The 20,741-nt window shown below is 38.3% G+C and overlaps 1 long non-coding RNA gene across 1 annotated transcript; it reads left to right on the forward strand.

The window, feature by feature from the left end:
* The first annotated feature begins 18,360 nt into the window (after positions 1-18,360).
* Positions 18,361-19,456, forward strand: LOC148012628 (uncharacterized). The gene is made up of 3 exons (XR_015689045.1): positions 18,361-18,610; positions 18,688-18,756; positions 19,099-19,456. It is a non-coding gene; the product is annotated as an uncharacterized LOC148012628 (long non-coding RNA).
* Positions 19,457-20,741: the final 1,285 nt, after the last annotated feature.

Here is a 20,741-nt window from a genome sequence, read left to right on the forward strand (position 1 = left end):
AGGACACCTCTGGATGTGAGCTACTTGTTGGTAGGTGACTGTTAGGTCAATTAGAAACCTTTAGGTCAGTCCTATGTGGGTAATGGGAGGATGCTTCCCCTGCGAGGTAGACCCAAGGTCAACTAGCCATACAAAATCTCATCATTCTGATTAGAGTACGAATGGTGATAGCTGGAAGGTAAACTCTAGGAAACTAATAAAATGTTACTCGTCTCATAATCAAAGTGGGTTCATTACAAATGGTATTAAAGCCAAAAGAAATAAAAAACTTTGTAATTGTAGCCTAAGATGTAAGATGTTTTTCCCTTTCTCTTGCTGATATGTGTTTTTTTTTTTAATCTTACCTAGAGAGACGAAGGTTGAGAACAATTCCTAGTCTTTCGAGCAATGTTTAAATCGGCAATGCATTCTATGGATTATGGATGGAGAATGCATGTAATCTAGATTTAGGATTACATCTATGATCCTTCTCCACTATACTAAGAAAGACGTTGGATGATAAGCGGTGGATATTGTTATATCAACGCAAGCTGTCTTGCCTTCCTTCAGACCAATTTGAAGAGGATAAGATAGATGAAAAACCTTAAATTCGTGAAGGTTTATTTATTGCATGAAGCCAAATTGAATTCAACCTTATTCACTAGCAGCCAAGAGGTTAAACTAAATAGATATATTTATGAGGAAGCGACAAAGGTCATCTCAATGGATTGAATTATAGTTGTTGGTCGCTCTAAACACCGCAATACATGAAAGATGGACTTCATGATCTTCCTTTAAAGTACCAATTTTTAAATATCCATTCTTCAAAGTCAAATTATTACCTAATGGATGTATCCAAATGCCATGCTTAGATTGTATTAGGGAAATCTTCTCTCCCAAATAACCAACATAAACCATGTATTTTTCCCTACATCAAAATAAATTATTTTGTCTATCCATTGAATATGAAATTGGTTACCATTCTAGCAATTAAGAATTACAAGTCAGTAGATATATTTGAAATCCATGGTTAGATTCCTTAAGTTAATTTGAAAAACTCTATCATGATGTAGCCTTCTTTGAAAATTTAATATAAAGTATTTCTATCCTTTTGAAATGATTTCTCTTTTTGAAAAGATACGAGCAAATTGTATGATAACATTCGTAGAGCTAAGACTAGAGAAAATATTACGACACAATAGGAAGTTGTTCCTGCCCTTAATGCTGTTGAGATCCAAGTTAAGCAAATCAAACCACCTAAGTTTTATGGCCAAGGCAAAAAAATCAAGGTTGAAGCAGAAATATGGGTCGAGTCCATGGAAGATTATTTCATTGCTATTGGAATTACCCTAGCTAATCGAGCAATGATCGGCAAGTTAAAGTTAATAGGAGAAGCATGTATTGGTGGAAACAATGGTGTAAAGACCAAGGAATCTCCGAAGCATCCTTTAGTTAGGACGTATTAAAGGATGCAGTGTGAGGCCGGTATCTCCCGCCAGCATACCGCATGCAAAAGATAAATTAATTCTTTGGTCTAAAGAAACTTGGAATGGCACTGGAATCCTATTACACGAAGTTTATAATACTTCTCAAGTATGCACCGTCTATGGATATTGCGCAACAAGTACCCAAGTTTTTCCACGGATTGGATAATCCCTTGGACACATGGCTTAAAGCAATGTGCCCATCCGACCTCCAAGACGCATTGATAAGAGCAAGAATAATTATATAAGAACTCCAATCCAAACCAAGAAACAATAAACCTTGGAATATTAAGTTCCAAAATAGAAATATAACTAGGGACTATACAAAAAGAGCCCAAGATGAATTCCAATCTCTTAATAGCAAGAAGGCTAAGATGTCAACGGTGGAGAATTTTACTGGTGGTAATAAGGATACTTTCAGGTGCTATTATTGTAATGAACCTAGCCACATCCAAAGGCGATGCCCAAAACTTAGACAGAATGAATGCCAAAGCAAGTTTCGTAATGACCAATTGCCGACATGACCCTCAAGGAAGTAGAAGATGATGAAGGTCCCACCTTGGAAACCGACATGGAGAGAATAAGAATTCACGCCTCTCTCAACAAGAAGGGACCAAATCGACAATTCTCAGTGATTCAAACACCATCAACCTATAATGATAAACCCTTTAAAATTTTAATTTGATTATGGAAGCACACGTTCATTCATATCATCAAGGTGTGCAAGAAAACTACACATAGACACAATGCATGCACATGGGTTGATAGTTGAGTTAGCTGATGGAAAAGAAGTTTTCTCAACACAACAGACAAGTAAGGTGGAGTTTAATCTGGGTGGCAATCAGACCAACATGCAATTCAGAGTGATGAACCTGGGAACCTATGAGTGCTTGTTAGGAATGGATTGGTTAATTCCCAATGACACTCATATTCATTGTGAAAAGGGCTAAGCCACATTCTTGAATCTTGTAGGACAAAAAAAGACCACACCAAGAGAAGCAAGAAAACCAAAGATTCAATTAGCGAAAGCTTCTCGAATCGCTAAAGGTTTAAGAAAAGGCTCACCTATATACCTAATCAAATTAAATAAGACTAAACATGATAAAGAAGCTGAAGGTGAACCGGTGTGGCTTAGGGAATATGCTAATGTATTTCCTTAAGAATTAACTAAACTTCCACCACAGAGAGAAGTTGACCATGAAATCAAGCTAGTACCATGTGTTGCACCAGTTTCAAAGCGACCATATCGAATGTCCATTATTCGAGAAGTCATAGAACTAAAGAAACAACTCAAATAGCTCTTAGATCAAGAATACATAACTAACCATGGGGAGCTCCAGTGTTATTTCAAAAAAAGAAGGATGTGACTCTTCATCTCTACATTGATTATTGAGGGCTAAATCAGGTAACGATTAAGAATAAGTATCCAATTCCAAGGATCGACGAACTACTTGATCGACTATGAGGAGCGAAGTTTTTCTCCAAGATTGATCTCAGATCAGGGTATTACCAGATTGGAATCAAGTAAGAAGATATCCTAAAAACCACTTTTAGCACAAGGTACCGTCATTACGAGTTTATCATAATATCATTTGGATTACCAAACGCCCCTACTACCTTCAACAGATTAATGCAAGATATATTCAAACCTTATCTTGACAATTTCATCCTTGTATTCTTTAACGATATCTTAACATATTCCAAGGATGAAGGAAGTCACGAGTCACAACTATGGATAGTTCTTGAGACAATGCAAACTCACAAGCTGTATGCTAAGGAGAAGAAGCGTGCGTTCTTCAAGAAGCAAATCGAGTATTTAGGGTTTATAGTTTTAGTAGAGGAAATTTCAGTAGATCCAAGGTCAAGGATGTACAAGATTGGTCGCCTCCAACCACTATAAGTGAAGCTCGTAGCTTTTTGGGTTTAACAGGATGGTATCAGGTCTTAATTAGGAATTATGCCTTGATTGTTGCACCCCTCACCGACCTACTCAAGAAGCAGGTTGCCATTAAATGGACCCAAGTTGAATACTCTAGCTTTGACATGCTCAAGCTAAGTTTAGTCACAGCCCCGATCCTCAAACTACCGATCTTAGCAAAGAATTTGAAGTGGTGAGACCGATGTGAGCTCTCTTGCTTTGGGATGCATAGTCGTGCAGGAAGGACATGTAGTAGCATATTCCTCCAAAAAATTGAAGACTCATGAGAGAAATTATGCTACTCATGACCTGGATTTACTTGCAATTATCCATGCTCTTAAGTTATGGAGACATTATCTACTCGGGAAGAAATTCTCACTGGTAACTGACCATAAAAGTTTTAAATGGATCTTCACTCAACCAGATCTAAATCTAAGGCAATGTCAGTAGATCGAAGTCTTGCAAGAGTATGCTTTTGAGATCAAATATAGATTGGGAAAAGAGAATGTAATTGTAGATGCTTTAAGCCGCAAATCATTTCTCAATGCACTTATCTCAGAAGAGCCTCTTAGAGCTCAAACACTAGCTACAATGATATCAATGCCTAGCAATCCCATCATCGAGCTAGCCAAGGAGAAGGCAAACAATGATCCCAAATATCAGTAAATGTTGAAGGAAATTCAAAATAAAAAGAAAAATCCAAAGCTTAAGACAAAGTATCTTCAACTTCTCTGTTGACGAAGGGCTTATCTACTTCAGGACAAGATTATGTATTCCTTTAAGTCAAGAACTTAAAAAGAAGATACTATGGAAAGCTCATGATTTCCCATTTTCAAGACATCCTAGCTATGCCAAAACTCTCAATGCAGTTAGGAAAAGCTATCATTAGGAAAATCTTAAAAGTGACGTACTTAAATACATAACCGAATGCTTGAGTTTCCAACGAATAAAAGTTGAATGAGTTAAGCTGTCAAAAAAGCTACAACCACTTGATATTCCTCAGATGAAATGGGAGTTCATTATTATGGATTTTGTAGGTGGATTATCCTCAGTTCAAGGAGGATACAACTTGATCATGGTAATTGTGGACATGTTGACTAAGGCTACCCACCTTATTTCTGTTAGAACCAGCTAGAAAGTCTCAGATATTGCCAGGTTATTTGTCAATTAGACTTCATGGATTGCCAAAGAGATTTATTAGCGATCATGATTCTCTATTCATTTCACATTTTTGGAAGGGATTATTTGAAGCTCTCGGTACATAGCTTTGTTTTAGTAGAGCTTATCACCCTCAAATTGATGGGCAGACAGAGTGTGTAAATCAGGTCATTGAAGACATACTTAGGGCATATTGTTACAAATAACCTAGACGATGGATACAATATCTACCTTTGGTGGAATTTTTTTACAATGCGTCCTATCATCAGAGCATTCAAATGACCCCATTTCAAGCTCTATATGGGAAAGAATGCCTAACTCGATTAAACTTCTTCGACCTTGCCTTGAAGATTGAAGCTTCTAAGAAGATGCTTGAAGAGATGGACAAACAAGTCAAAACCATCAAGCAAGATATACAAGCTGCCAAGGATCGACAAAAAGACTATGCTGACCTAGGGAGAAAAGAACGAATCTTTCAAGAAGGGGACAAGGTTTTTATCCATGTATGCCCAAAGAGGAGTTCTTTATCCTTGGGAAATTTCAAGAAGCTAAGCCCAAGATACTGTGGATCTTATAAAGTCATAAAGGCTCTTGGACCTAGTGCTTATAATCTACAACTTCCTGAAACCCTAAAAGTTCATGATATATTCCATGTAAGTCTCTTGAAGCCCTATGTACCTAATCCTAATCATATTCTTGATGATCAACAAGTTTTAATGGCGAGCCAAGGTTTACTTAAACTTCAACCTGATAAAATCTTGGATGTAAAAGAAAGAATCATTAGGAATAGGACCCTTAGAGAATATATCATCTAGTGAAAGGATTATCTTGAAGAGGATGCCACTTGGGTTGATGAGGTAACCCTTATGAAAGAATACCCCAAATCGAGATTAGGACATCTCAATAGGAGGGAAGATGTAATGTCCCCATTACTTAGTTTATTTTAATGTGTGTATACATTCCAAAGAAAATTGATTATGAAATTGACTCTCATTATGAATATAATTATTATCATTAATGAGGTATTATATGCCAGTTCATGGAAGAAAGACTTAAGAGACCCTCCCAAGACTAGCTTATTAAAACTATGTTTGTAGTATAGAAAAATAAAAAGGACTAGCCGGGATGGGTGACCTCCTGGGAAGATTTTTCCTACAAGCTAGTAGAAGCTTCTCACCTGCAACCAACGGCGCCAACAAAGCCTTCATAGCCCGTTGCCAAGAATGCCATGGTCTATGCCCATATATTCATGCTACAAAAATGGAGCTCCCTCTCTGATGTCATCAAAAGCACTAAAGGAAAGTGTTCTCTCTTTGTCATCGAAAAGCACTAAAAAAGCAAGTGTCGTCTCTCTTACCCCTTAGAAAACTATAAATTGAGGGCTTGGGGATGACCAGGGGGAAGGACAAGAGAAATCTTGATGAGGATGAGACACTGGTCGAGAAGGAGGAGACTCTATTCTGTGAGACAAAGAGACATCATTCCATTCAAACCAAGGAAGGGGATATGCTAAAGGTATCTCATCCTCTTCTACTCTAATCTGATAAGAGAAAACATTGAAGAAATTATCCTATTCTATCAATCTGGTTAGAAGTCATGCCTCTACTCTCGTCCCTATTCTGTCTACTAGAGAGAGAGAGATCATACATATTCTCTTGCTCTTGCTCTATACTAGAGAAATAGCTACCCTTGTTCTTACCCTTGCTTGCCAAGGTGAGACAAAGAGAAGTATTTATCTTCACGAAGCAAGAAGAACGATCTATGAGGCCTATATCATCAAATCCCACAATAGCCATCATCATCATCATCATCATGAGTCTTACACCTTTGCTAGCCGGTATTACTACCGTGATCTTCTTCTTCTATGAATCATATTTTTGTCATGGCCCTAAAGAAAAAGAATTCAAAAGTGAAAATCATGAATGACCCTACTAACATGGAAGCAACAATTGGAGTTGTAAGCACGGGAGTCATTAACGAAGTCACGAGTGTGGATAACAACCCTTAAGGACAAGTTTTTCTTTAAAAAATTCTATTCAAATTCAATAGGAATAAGATAAGTATCTTAAGAAATATTGTAATCTTAGAGCATTCACTTGGTAAATTATTAGAACATCTTATAGCTAGAAAGTGTTAGGGGAACTATGAAAGCCTAGAACTGAAGAAATCATGAGGAATTTTAATGTTAACCTTATAGAAGAGAAGACTAGTGAATTCAAGAAAAATTTACTAAGAACGAAACCCTGAAGAAACTAACCAAGGATATAGTTTTAATCTAGAAGCTCTGATAGAAGATTTAAAAAACCAAAAATAACTCTAAGCTAATAACATCGCCTCTACTTTGAGATGCACCTATTGCGACCAGTTAGAAGAGTTCGTGGGCATGTGATGGATGGAGTGCCTAAGCCAATCCACCACTTGGAAGGCACAATCCAGTCTCTATATCATCAATACTAGAGGAGACATGTAGCCTTTCAGACTTTCCTACAATCTTGGAGCCTGAGATGGAGACAATGATCAATGCATCGATGCCCATGGATGCCGAGACATCCGATCCGCTCAGAGAGGAAGCATCCATACCATTATATGATGGGTGCCAAGCATCTTGCCTAAAGACTCTACTTTCACTCCCAAGTATGCAAGCAAAATACGGGTGGAGCGATGCAAGTGTGATCGAGTTGTTCAGGTACCTTCTACGTATGCTTCGTTGATTTCTTTTTGGTACCATTATAAAAAACAATTATGCTTTTTCAAGGTATTTTATGATTTCTTTCCAAGTTGCTAAAGTATCATATATTACCACTTGGAAATACCATGCTTGAGTCTCGTGATGATGTGTGACATGTTTTACAAAAGCTTGGTATGGACTACAACAGCATCCATGCATGTGTCAACGATTACGTGCTATTTCGAGGAGAGTATGAGACTATGGAGACATGACCAAAGTGTGGTTCTCACATGTATCGAGAGGACTTGCAAGGGCAAACCATCCCTCAAAAATTTCTTAGACACTTTTCACTTATCCCCCGTATACGTCACACGTTTCGTACGTCGGGCATGTCGAGCTTGAAAACGTGGCATGTGCAGAATAGGTCCACTAATGGAGTTTAATGAATGTCAACGGATTCATGCATATGGAGCCACATTGACTCTAACTTTCTAGGCTTTGCATAAGAGACAAGGAATCTTTGGCTCGGTCATGCTATGGATGGCGTGAACCCATTCGGTCCCCGCTCAACTTCTTACAATATGTGGCCTATAGTCCTTGTTAACTACAACATCCCACCATGACTTTCTACGAAGAAAGGACACCTGATCCTTAGCTTGCTCATTCATGGCCGCTATAAAGTCAAGAATATGGATGTCTATCTCCGTCCATTAGTTGATGAGCTTGAGATTTTGTGGGAGGAGGGGTTGCCATGGAAGATATGAGCAAGTGCAATGGTCGACGGTCTGCAAATATATGAGCCATTCTCATATGAATCATGCATGACTTTTCGGGATTCGAGGAGTGCTCATGTAAGTAGGCTTTTGTTCTCATTAGTCATATCTATCATAGCTTGTTCAAGTTTGTGTTCACTAAATAAGGGCTTTGGGATAGGTCTTGGTTACCTCATGTTATTATACATTTCCATTGTGTGGGCCACAGTTAGACTCCCGAAGGTCAAGAACCATGAAGAAGATGGTATATCAAGGACACGCCTCTTTCTTACCGGAGGGTCATGAACTAAGGAAAGGTTTTCTTGGACGAGTTTTCGATTTTCGGTTCTCAATTTTCTACGAGTTGTTGTATTAGACCCACTTATAGATCAAGCCACTTGTTAGATCCCATGCATATTTTCAAGAATGTAGGCAGCTTACTATGGGACCATATCACAGGAAAGAGAGACACTACAAGGGCATGAATGGATTTGAAGGAGGTAGGCAAGATGGAGGCGCTTTGCCACAGTCGAGTGTTGATGGTTGCTTACAACTACCTCGTGCTCCTTGGGTTTTGTCCACTAAAGAAGAGTGTATTGTATGTTAAAATATTGAGAATGCATGCTATGGAGGATCATTGATGAGCAAATAGACAATCATAATGAGGCAGAAACATTGACAAAGAAGAATAACTAATATTATCCGAGCATAATGCAAGTACATTGAATGATAATTAATTGACTGAATGAGTGTGGGGATGAGTGTCTTTTATAGGCTTATAGTAGGTGGTATTGGTAGGTGGAGATATGTGAAAAGTGACCATGGTATTCACCAACTATGGTTTTAATAAACCATGCATACATGACCTAGTCTAAGGCTTTATTTTCAGTCTGTTTCTTTGCCTTGTTTATTCCAAACAAAGAGGCTATGGTAGATGTGATTGCACATTTCTCAAAATTGTGAAGCAAATTATCAGGTCTATCTGCACTCTGATGGATATGATGCATTCTCTCATATCCGTTTTTTCTAAAGACGACCAACTATCAGGGCTAAAATCCCATGATTGGCATAAGATATGTTAGGTTTGTACTACGAATGGATTGTAAGTGGCATGCATATTTTTCTATTTAGAGTTTAGTCGTTATTCGTAATGCTTCTTCATTTGTGGCAATTTATACTACCGATCGCGATCACAAGATATCTTAATCCAGAAATATGCTGTCTGAGCTAGCAAAGATGATGAGTTTGATGGCTATGGTAGAGGATTGGCAAAAGATGCTAATTCACTATAGTTAATGTACTATTTGATTTCTTCTTCTTCTTCTTCTTTTAATTTCGAAGGTTTTAATCATTTTCTTTAATTCCTTCCCCTTAAATCCCCTTCATGCATAGGGAGGACAAGGGAGTGAGATGTTACAATGTGTGAGGATTGGAGTGTAGTGAGACAATATGTATATATGTGTAAATGTGTATGTATGTGTGTGTGGAGTGTGAGTATGTGCCTATATGTATGCATTTGTGCCGTAATGGATGCAAAGAAACCAAACATATCTTAAAATAGTAATTGTAATGCTAGTCTAAAGAGTTGACACATATCTAATTCTAATACTAGTCTAAAGAGTTGACATATATCTAATTCTAATACTAGTAGCTATTGTGAAATATGGCTAAAGGTTGGTTAGTGTCTGAGGTATTAGTGCATATTTCACAATAGCTACTAGCGGTGGATTCGGACAACAATATGCTATGGTCGTTAAAGGATGATGATAGATTGATAAGAGATGTGGTGGTTGGGGGTAGAAAAAAGGATGGATGTTGCAATGGAGGAGAAAGTGAAACGTTTTTGTATATTGCAACATGCATCCATGGAGACGCAGCTCGCTAGGTATGAGCAAGCCATGTAAAATCAGAAAGAAGCGTGATCCAAATTTCAATACAGTATGTGCCATCAACCGATTCGATATCCCGAGGGCATGGAGGAGATGTCATGGTTTATGTCTATGAGATGGTTACATGGAGCTTTGATCGCTGTCTCTCACGAAGGGGTGGAGGTCTCTATTGAGGAGTGGGAATTCTCGAGGCAATGTAGTCCAAAGGTGACCACATGTTTTATAAGCTATCCTATCTAGATTTTATATGTGACAACTAATCTAACTGTTTCAATGTACATTACAAAATATACAGTGCAGCATAGTCACGTGGATGACATTTCCACGTCAAGTTTATCGACAAAATGCGCTCCACAATGGATTGTGGTGTCATGGCAAAGTTCAAGCAAGAGAGCTGATGGTGAGCTATGGATCCAAATACAGTTATAGATGAGATTGAGTATTTTGGGAACTTACAAAGTGTTATCATGATGGATTACCGTAGCTTCTCCATGATTATATTCGATGTGCAGTGGTTTAAAGTGGTACTGGAAGGAGCCATGGTAACTATTCAATGAGGTCCATTTGGATTTCTCGAAATAGATTTTGAAAAAATATGGACAAATCTACATGACATGTTTATCTCGCCAGCCCATTGTGAACAAGTGCATGAACTATTTTTCTACATTTTATTACGACATGGTATATGTCACAAATATTGAATCTCTCTTGTATATGATTTTGAACATGTAATTTTCTATTCAAACCCTCGACAACCTCGATGGTGGTATGTTGTGCCTTCAACTCCCCGAAGTGTGAGAGTGTATGATAAAAGTATTGTTCCTAGCATATATGGGGACAGTATGCAGATGGAGGGGTCGATATTGCAGGGGGTGGAGGTCAAAGCGTGTAGAGGAGGCAAAATCAGGTAACGATGACAGAAAGATAGGAGGCCAAGAATTCTTTGAGAACAAGGTGGACTCATCCTTTTGTGGTGACCTGTCTATCAACCTTCTAGTGTATGCGGAATTGTGTTAGGAGATTGACATGGAACCATAGGCTACATTATACTTGTAGCATCAGCCTACTCAATTTGTTGATGAATCGCTTTAAGGGTACTCTAGAATATGCATTTTAAGTAACATCATTTTTTTCAGAGTTATATTATTGTGCTTTGCTTGAATCTTTATATTGATTATGCTAACATCACTTTTTGCCTGTGCAGGTGACCTTTGACAATATTTAGAGAGCACAATGAGTCGAGGGATGAGCGACGAGGAGTTGCAGGAGATATTCACACATATGTCTCCAGATCAGATGGCTCGATTTACAGATATGGTGGACCACGAGCTGTCTCAGACACTATCAGGCCATTTCATTAGATCTACTTCGGCACGCTCTGATGCTTCAGTTTCCAGTAGGCGAGGTCGATGCTCCAAACTCGGGTCAAATGGAGGGAGTTGTTCTAAGGGATGCTGCAGAGACGTGGATGCGATGAGCCCACGGTCGGCTCGAGATACAAGTGCTACTCCTCGCTCTTGTGTAGGTTCAAGAGAGGGTGGCTCAAGTGGTTATTGTGGAGGTATCGATGCAATGTCTCCATCTCGTCGTTCTGGTGGAGTTGTGTCACCTGTAGGATTGTCATACTTGTGGGGATGTCTACTCCAGTGACTCTAACTTTTGCTCAGTCGTTGCTCAGTCGTTCGCAAGTGGTACCCCTATGGGTGCTATTCCAAGAGATACCACCCTTGTGGGTACACTAGATGTACAAGGGTCTCCTGGTTATGCCCAGGAGTGTAGTCACATGTGGGAGAGAACACATCTTAGACATACCCCAGAAGGGTATGGATACCTTGTAAATAAGAGGACAAGAGCTGTGATCATGAATGATGATGGGAGGAGGGTGATGGCTCATATGAGAGAGTTGTGCCAATAAGTTTTTCGACACAACGTCTTGGGCCATTGGAAGAGCATACCCGAGGGGAGCAAGGACTATATAGTAGCATCCTTGCATAAGGAGTTTTCGGTACCCACCGCAACAGAGAGGTTTTCCACATGCTAGATGATGGAGTGCATGCTAGAGAGGTTATTCTTTCTTTCTTTTTTACAATATCACTTGTACTGACAATCATGTTTATAACAGTTGTATTTTGTTTTCTTTGCAACACTCCATTACAAATCGCAATCCCACCAGCCTAGAGACTCGATATGCAAAGAGACACAGTCTCACTGCATTGATCGATAGACTCTATGCATGTGGTGGCCCAGTAAGTCACTCATCTTTCTTTTTCGTAGTTACTATTTTTATTAAAATGCATTATATAGGGTGGATTGATGTGTAGTTTTTTTTTTGCAAACTCCATTCAATGCTCCTTTGTGTTGAGACGAGCTTTCGAATGGTGAGGATCTATAGCTCATGCTTGGATTCGTGGAGTGCACATCCTCTTTCTTTTTGGTCTTGTGATTTATGCAATCATCTTCTATGTACTGTTTCATTATCATCCTTTGTATCTTGCCATGATTCCATGAGTTTTCATAAGTGATTTTGTATTTATTTTATGTATCAATATTGTGGGTTCAAGTACATTTTACGCTCATTTTGACAACCATTGTACACTTAACATGTAATCCATTTGTAGAATGCTCAAGTAAGTTACTCATGGATATATATGTGCATCACGTGGGTGACCATTGAGTCCTCTAGTACTTCATGACTCAATCTACTTTGACTCTTAGAGGTGATAGGTGCATGCAGTCTATCGATCTCTAGTACTTTGACTCTTAGAGGTGAGAGGTGCATTGTATTACTATATGTTTAGAGTGAAGAGTGACCATTGAGTCCTCCAGTACTTCATGACTCAATCTACTTTGACTCTTAGAGGTGATAGGTGGCAACTTTGCAAAATTATGATTTTGATATCTCTCACTCTAGGAGCAAAGACAATGTAGTAGTTGATTGATTGTCACGGATGTGGGTATGTGAAGTATCATCCATATCAGAGCTGCAGTAGTGATTGGATTGAGGAGTTCTAGGAAGCATACTTGCTATGACTAAAGAATTTAGCCACATATTTCATAAATTACAACATGGGATAATGGAAGAGAACTCCCAATATCAGCTCAAGAATGGATTCATGTTGTCCCATGGCAAGATTATCATCCCCCACACTTCTCCCTTCACACAAAAGATCATAGAAGAGATGCATTCTTGCCCCACTACCAGTCACTTAGGTGTCTTCAAAACATATGATAGGATTACCAAGAGCTTTCCCTAAAAGGGCCAATGGAGGTATGTCAAGTATTTTTTGTCCAATTGTGGTCCATGCCAATAAAACAAGGATAGCATACTTAGACCACCTGGTCTATTGTAGTCCTTGCCTATTCTTGAAGGAAAATGACACACATCACTATGGATTTTATTACAACCTGCCCATAACCAAGAAAGGATGGAATAGCACATATGTGCTAGTCCACAAGCTCACTAAAGCTATCCACTTTCTTCCTACTAAAACTCAATATACCACATCTCATGTGGCCACTTAGCTCATGAAGCATGTATTTAAATTGCATGGGTTACTGCAAGTCATAATGCATGATAGGGATGCTAAGTTTATGAGAAATTTTTGGCATGCAGTTTTCATAAGTATGGGTACCAAGCTTGCTCCATCCATAGTATACTACCCCCAAACAAATGGTTTGATCAAGAGGATCAATAGATCGCTTGAGTCTTATCTGAGGTACTTTTGCCATAATATACAACACAATTGAGATATGTGGATTCACTCAACTGAGTTTCCATACAATAACTATAGCTACTCTATCATTGGGGTTTCTCCTTGTGAGGCACTATATGGGTATAAGGTTCCCCTCCCTATGGTCCTCTTCAATGACAAGATAAACCCTCATAGCAAAGAGGAGTTAGAGTGCATGCATTGCGTACTTCAACAATGTAAAGTGAATCTTCGAAAAGCAGTGGATCACATGAAGCTTTATGCTAATGAGAGGAGAAAGCACATGGAATTCCAAGAGGGTGAGTTGGTCCTATTGAAAGTGCCAAAGTCCCATTTACTCTCAAGGATGGTAGTAGTAACAAGCTAACCCATAGATTCTACGACCCCTATCGAATCATGAAGAGAATTGGTAACTTGGCTTATCGCTTAGAACTCTCCTCCTCCACCAAGATTCACAACATGTTTCATGTTAGCCAACTGAAGCCCTTCATTGGCACCTCAATGGACTACGTGGAGGAGTTACCTCCCATAGATAAAGAAGGCATCATTCAACATATCCCTAAGGCAATCATTGGGTAGTGAGATAAGCATTTGAGATCTCAATCTATCAAGGAACACCTCATCAAAGTGGCAAGTTCTACTCTTGAAAGAAGCCTCATGGAAACTAGCCACTATTTTAGAGGAGTTTCCCTACTTAAGAGAGGCTCAACTGACTAAAGACCAACTCAACATGCCCTATTTTGGTCCCAAACTACATGTAGACAACACTCCCTCTTAGAACATTTTTGTATCTACATGAATTATAGCTAAGAGCTTCATGCATGGGCTGAATTTTTTTGTTATAAGCTTCATTTTGACATGTGACATGCCCCATTTGGAGCAGCCTATCAAAAGTTATGGAAGATTTACCCAAATAGGCCTTTGGTGGACAATATGTTGTCCCTAGTCTTTAAGACCTCATTTTTTGTGAATTGGTGGCTTGATTCCCATGTGCCCATGTCCAATACATATCCATATGCCAATTCTTCTTGGATATGAGCTCCCCCATCCATCAAATTCTCACATTGTAATGTTGATCAAAAGTAGTACTTTGAGTTCCAATCCTTAGCCATTATAGCAAGTCTCCCCATTTTACTTTTTGTTTTTTAGGGCAAAAACATTTGGGTTCGAGATGGAGTGTAAAGAGTAAGATCACATGGAAACCATTGTTAAATACCCATTCACACTAACCAGGGTATAAAAGGGTGTAAGAGACCCAATTTAGGGCATCCATGAATTATCAAGAACTAACTCATCACATTCCTTCTAGCTTCCATAGCTTCCCTTCTCTCTTTCTCTCTCTTCATGTATTTCTCTCTCTTTTGCTAGTCTTTCTCTCTCTTCTTTGCAGTTTTCTTTCTTCTGTTACCTCTCACCTAGGTCTCCTTCATTACAGTTGGTATCAAAGCCCTGTGCTTTGATCCTTTTCTTTCTCTTCGTGGAGCAATATATGTGCTCGCTACATTAGGTGGGCTTCACTTCTCTTGGAGGAAGATTTGAAGGGCATGTCCATTTGAAGCAAAGAAAGAACTCCTATTCATATATGAAAGCCCCCCCTTTTTCACTGTTAAAATAGCAGAGGAAAGAATGAGAATCTTTATTTGCATGTCATTGTAAATGCCCTTTGTATTAGTTACTGTCATCAACTTTCTCATATGCTTTTCTTGGTAAATACAAGTCATTTTCTTTGTCTCAATAAATCCAAATTTATTAAGTAGATGTGTGGTTTGCATAAGAGTAATGATAATGTGTGGTAAATCAATGTCCGGTAACATGTGGTACATTTATATGTGATAATGTATAGAACATTTGCATATGATAGTGCAATCCAATTTGATTATGTAAACCCATGGTATGTGTACACATGATCGCATAATCTAAATTGATTATTTAATTTGTGATACTTATATGTGAATAATATAATCCATATTGGCATAATACACATGTGGTACATCATGCATCGTTCATATACTTATTACTAATTGCAGTGCATGTGTGCATTGTCCAAATTACTAAAACATGAGTTAATGATTGTGGATGGCATTTCAAGAGACACAACAAACAAATTTACTCGAAATAATTGCAATTGAATACATAAATATGCATGAGACATAAAAATAAGCATATATTTCATGACCAAAGAATATTCACTTTTTATGATGTATAGCATACGTGGTAAAACCTTGCATCATACATGTGAGAATCTTATGAGTGAGGGTCCTTGCCTTGATAAAGTTGAATAATAAAGTTCATATCTTCGTCACTAAAGCAGTAATCCACTTTGTATGGATGGTGATCAACTATGTGTGATCAAACAAGTCAATGAGGAACCCCTCTTTGGCTATTTGCAAGATGTCCATGGCTACAATAGTCAATTTGCATCTAAATGGGCCATCCACCACTTGCACCCAATATCTCCCCAAGCCAATCAACCACATGTCATGCTTGCATCATCTTGCTAAATAGACTACATTATCACTTCAAGATTTGTAGAAAATTCAAAAATTTTGCCATTAAATGGGCTCATATTTTCTTGAAATTTGAACGAGACATATAAGACGTCATAAGAAGTTTAGCACAAAGTGTTATCTCCCTAATCCCAACACAAAATATACGAAAGGTGCGCATCTTTGCTATAAGTATTACAACAAATCACAAAAATGAATCAAAAACTACAAAGATAAGAAATAAACACAAACATAGAACCATGTAAAGAAAGTAAACAATGAGAATGATAGCAAAGCATAGAGAACAAATTGAGAATCAACACATTAAATCAAGGAACAAAATATCCATGATTGTTATGTCAATAATGTCTCATGCAATACTCTCATTTTCATACAAGAGTGATTAAGAATAAAAAAATATTGCTAATGTAGTACATGCCACGTCTAATACAACACAAAATTAACTCATCACACAAATTGATTATTGATCCATGTCTCTAAGATGAGAGAAGAATAAGGCTAAGGTATACTCAAATATGATAATAGTAAATGACATGCCAAAGCCAAGGCCTAATACAACCCTCCACTGTGATTAATTTTTCTTTCATATGAACCACATGCTATCCAATGTGAATTTTTCATACTTTGTGTGGACCAAACTTTGATGCTTCCCTTTTTTGCAAAGTGGCCCATGTGTCTCCAGGATATACTACAAAGACACATGTCACACATGAATAAAGATATCTAAAATAGCTTATACAACCCTTATGCTTCTAAAATCTTGACTTAGTACGTATCATGTAATATGATAGAACTTTTAATCCATGCAAGCATCATAACTTGGGTAGAAACTATGTGCAACATCAGTAAATTCTTTCTTATCTTCATCATCAAACACCATCTTTCGAAGAACGAGAACCAATTTATTGAGACTAATCTAAACCTTGGCTTTTGCCAACTTTGTTTTCTTTCTCCATTACTTTTAGCATGCAATCTTTTTCCTCCACCATAGTCTTGCAGCTTGTAAACTACAGCATTTCCTTCCTCATCGATATGTTCTAATATAAGTTTCCTAGACTTGGCTCCTCCAAAGCAAGGCTTTTTTGTCAAGTTAACTAATTTTTCTAATATCTTCTTATCCTTTTCAATCATCACTTGATGGTTATGCAATTTGATCTCTAATAGGACTCACTCCATATTCTTAAATATTGCACATGCATCTTTCTCTAGTTACATTCTATAGGCAAAAGTAAATATATTAATACATAATTTCCTTCATAAACCTAACAAAAGTATGTAACAAACAAATATGAAGAGGGTTCAATGGAATGTTTAAAATAGGCTTCCATGTGGGATCTTGTTATCATGTGTTAATGCAACACTTAGTCTGACATCCTTTTTGTGAGTATTGTAAGAGATGCTTTAGCCTTTATGAGAAGTAGAAAGAGAGGTCAAATCTTCAAGGCAGGTCTTAAACTCTTGAAGAGGCCAAAGTTTGAATTTGTGTTTGGGCATCAGTCAATGTCTTGGAGTAGCCCACAACACCTATAAGGTGCATTGTAAATACTTCTTTGATAGTAATATCAAATTATTTACACATTTATGAAAAACTCTCTTATGGACTCTATTGCCTTGATGAAGTGCCTCAAAGGCATTACCTATCGAGCTATTGCTAAAATGTTGAAAAAAACCTTGTAAATGTTCTTTTTCTATGTTGATTTCTCCCTTGGAAGCTCCATATTCACATTTTGCTTAATACATTCAATATACATGTTCCAGATTTTTAAAGAAACTTTAAACCTAGACAGTTTGTATGTTGTTTCCCTATATTTAGAAAGAAAGTTGTTTGTTTAGTGATTCACTTGACGCTAGATTTATGTTATTTTTGCTAGATTTAGCGATTCCCACTACACTAGATCTTGAATTTGTCATTAGACTGGCTTCTCTTCAAAAGTTCTTAAGGTTGTTTTGCTAGATTTTACAATTCTCTTGACACGAGATCTTAATGATATGTAAATATATGGTACAAGTGCAAAGTATAAAAGGATTCTTAATCTCAGCTGGGACTAGTAGGCTAGGTAGGGCTCATCAGGACTCAGGAGACGTTGGGCGAGGAATCCAAGAAAGGTTCTGTGGATTTTGGCCTTTTATTTTTGTTTGGGCTGGAATTGTTTTTTAATAGCTTTGGGGGGGCAGGAAGGGAGAAGCGACAAACGCATGTGAGCGAGAGAGAGAGAGAGAGAGAGTGTTCTTTGTGTGAGAGGGGGGGGAGGGGGAGGCTGTCTTGGCACGAAGGGAAGGGGGGGGAGGGGGAGGCTGTCTTGGCACGAAGGGAAGGGGCCGAGAGGGGGAGGGGTAACTCCGCCATTCCATTTTAAGACTCGAGAACAGCTGCTGGCCCTCCTCTCTCTCTCTCTCTCTCTCTCTCTCTCATTCCCTGATCATGCTCCTCTCGCTCATCCATGAGAGCCCTCTCCCAAACCACAAGTAATGGCGGCACAACCTCCTTCTCGCTTCCTTTGGACCCTCCTGTTTTTGCTTCTCCTGTGCTGCAGCTTCTCGTCAGGCAACTCTCTCTCTCTCTCTCTCTCTCTCTCTCTCTCTCTCTCTCTCACGTCTTAACTCTTTCTTTGGTGCATCCAGGAGGAGAATCCGCCCGGACAACCCCATGGAACCTGCATAAACTTCGTCACCAAGGACAACCAACCAAGCGTATGACAGAAATCATCTCATTAGCACTCTTTCTGTTCACTATTTTTCATTATTATCATTCTAACGTCGCTTGATATCTTCGGAAACACATCCATAGTGTCCTCTTGATTTTCAAACTATCGTAAATTCTCTCCATGTGGGTGTGCAAGATGTGTATCAGACCTTTCCTTGGAAAATAATGTGTATCAGACCTGAACTGTTCTTCCTTTATTTCTCGCCTCTTAATGTGGGGGATTGAAAGACATGACCATTATCATCATCATCTTCTTCATCATTATCATTATCATGATCTTGCGCTTCTGAAAATCCTCATCTTCTTCTTGTGCTTGTTCTTCTTCTCAGAAACACACCTACCCCCATTGATCGCCGCATCGCTGATGAAGGTGCAGCAGCAGAGGATGCATCCCGCTGACAGGCTTCTCCAAACCCATGGAGCTGACATGACTGAGTCATACATCCTGGGTGGTTACTAGCCATGCCCTTGTACAGTTTCTGCTGTAGAGCCCTCCTTCTTCATTATGCTATCCACTGTCACATACATGCTCCAATCAGAGGCAGAGGCATTCCATGTGTTTTGTATTACATGGTGTCGGTGTAAAGCTTTCCACAAGGATTTGTAAGTACAGATAACTACTACTAAGCCTTAAGTTTGAACACATATTCGAAGTGACTAAATATAACTATCTGACAAATTGGGCTTTGTTCCGACTGCTGAGACCGTGCTCGTAAGTCATATCTGTTGTATTCTTAAGTGCGCATAGAGGTGCGGCTCTCTTGAGCTTAATTACCATAAGGAAATGGGTGTCTAGAGGTACATATGATAAACATGTTCTAGATAGATGGGCATTATCAAAGTAGTAGGTTTTGATGATCTTAATTACCACAAAAGGAGTAAGAAGTGGGTGTTATTGTCACATAATGTATGTTTGAGACGATTGAGGAAATGCTATATGAGGTATCTTGGCATTATCTAATTTCAAATCAAATAAAGGATTGAGGAACTGCATTTGTTTGATAAAGGATTGGAGGGGCTGAGTGTGTGTGTCCTTGCAATTATTGAGGAGATGCATATTTTATATGAAGTATCTTTGGATTACACGTTTTTAAATAGAGAAACATGTATTTGAATTCTTGCTAGAGGATTTGAGGGCCCTCTCGAAGGCATTCCAACCTTATAAAGGGAGGTGAGGTTTGCACAACATCCATTTCTTGAAGGGGACAATTGCCCTTCCTTGTGGGGACCTTAATTTACACGCGCATGTGTAAACGAAACAATAATAAGTTATGACATTAAGAACTATAGCATTTAGAATGAGTGCCTATCCATTCTAACTATGCTCAAGAAGATTTGGGCTTGACATGGCAAAGTTTTCTAATATGAATGTGAGGTTATAGGTAGTAAATCCTTCATGGGAGAAGCGAGGTAAAATTTACGGTGGGAAGGTTCTCTAACTCAATCAGTCTATTTAATGTGAACATCTTGATAGAATAAGAAACCTTTCAATCTTGCATGTTGATAGATAAAGCATGGTTGTTTTCAAAGTTAAATAGCATGAATGGCTCAAGGTAGATTCAACATTTCAACAGATAAATTAATATATTGAATATGTTATAAATGCTCTCTCTCTCTCTCTCTCTCTCTCTCTCTCTCTCTCTCTCTCTCTCTCTCTCTCTCTCTCTCTCTCTCTCTCTCTCTCTCTCTCACATTAAATCAAACTTCTTTTTAAATCTTATTTTGATTGTAGGTTTCGGGAAGCCTTGAACCTTTAAATGGCTATTTGAATCTACCCTTTTTTCAAATCTTCATTTTTTAATTTAATTTTTTATTAAATATCATAAAATTTAATATAATGTTTTTTTGGACAAATTTACACTTTGAGAATGAAAAGAAAGAAAGAGAGGAAAAGAAGAAAGAAGAAGAGACAAAGAAGAAAATGAGAGAAAAAAGAAAAGAATTTGAACACAGAGGGAGGAAGGGAGAGAAG

The sequence above is a fragment of the Lygodium microphyllum genome, chromosome 27 (genome assembly GCF_053477565.2).
Source record: "Lygodium microphyllum isolate KBCC chromosome 27, Lygodium_microphyllum_v1.1.10, whole genome shotgun sequence".
In the NCBI taxonomy this organism is placed as follows: domain Eukaryota; kingdom Viridiplantae; phylum Streptophyta; class Polypodiopsida; order Schizaeales; family Lygodiaceae; genus Lygodium; species Lygodium microphyllum.